Source organism: Pristiophorus japonicus, chromosome 24 (genome assembly GCF_044704955.1).
Source record: "Pristiophorus japonicus isolate sPriJap1 chromosome 24, sPriJap1.hap1, whole genome shotgun sequence".
In the NCBI taxonomy this organism is placed as follows: domain Eukaryota; kingdom Metazoa; phylum Chordata; class Chondrichthyes; family Pristiophoridae; genus Pristiophorus; species Pristiophorus japonicus.
This window is the reverse complement of record NC_092000.1, coordinates 8,795,861-8,797,131: the sequence shown is the minus strand read 5'-3', so window position 1 is coordinate 8,797,131 and position 1,271 is coordinate 8,795,861.

Below are 1,271 nucleotides of genomic sequence, written 5' to 3'. Positions count from 1 at the left end.
CACCAGCCACCACACGGGCTTGACAGAGCTAGGTCTTTATCCAGTGGCACACTCTCTCTCTCTCTCTCTCTCTCACACACACACACACACACACACACACACACACACACAGAATACAAAGCACTGCTGCACCGTTAACCTGTGCGTTCTTCAGGGTATATCATATACTAACTTGTACTTCCAGATAGGTTTAGAATTTACTGGAAGCACTAATTAGTGCTCTTATGTACACAATATCATCTGGTTAATACATTCTGGTTGCTATGTACAATCTCAAATTGTTTGTCCTTAAACAAATGAATTGAAAACCCTGAATATTGACATTTACTCAAATGGAATATTATTGTACTGTACAGTATCATGTATTACCTGTGCCACCAAATCATCATCATCATCATAGGTAGTCCCTCGAGGCGAGGATGACTTGCTTCCACGCCAAAAAGGATGAGTTCACAGGTATTTCAATGAAGGACCGAATATTCCAGATCCCGAACTACATCCTGAAGGGTGGAAGATGCCTGTGCGTGGATTTTTTTTAACGTGTGGTGGCCGTTGCACACCAGCCACTAGACGGGCTTGACAGAGCTAGGTCTTGGTCCAGTGGCAAGGGTTAACCAAGACGACGAGAGACCTGCTCTGCTGCACGGACCTAGTGCGCACACATATCGCAGTGTGGGCTGGCCTGTGCTGCCACCTAATGGGTTGCAATAGTACTGCATGTGTTCACAACAATCCAGTTCCTGCAAGAATGCAACACCAGATCACACAAACACAAATATGTGCTTTAATTTACCAATGTCCTCCTCGCTCTCTCTCACGCTCTTGCTCTCTCTCTTGGGTATGGTTCAACAGGTGCTCATTGTCCTTTGGCATTTGGCTCAAGGGGCCTTGTTTACTTGTGAAGCTTGATAGTAAGCATTGGCCGGCTATTCGACTGCATCGCAATGGGAAACTGAGCCCGGATTGTTATACAGCGAGCGAGCGAGAGCCCTGGCTGATTTCCCCCTCGTTAACTATTTGTTGCAACCTCTCATGACTGCCCAGAGGCTAAGATAAAGGAAATATATATTTGTCTAAATTAGTTGCATTGGTGCAGCGGTAAATGCACTGTGCAGGGTCAGGTTTGGGATGTTACAAATTGTCGGTCGCCTCCTCGGGACAGGAGCATTGAGAGAACTATTGCAGTATACCAATCGCTGCCCCTTGATGAGATAACCAGCACTAGGAACCCAACTGGAGACCTTCTGGTCAGTTACATGCTGCTATTAACA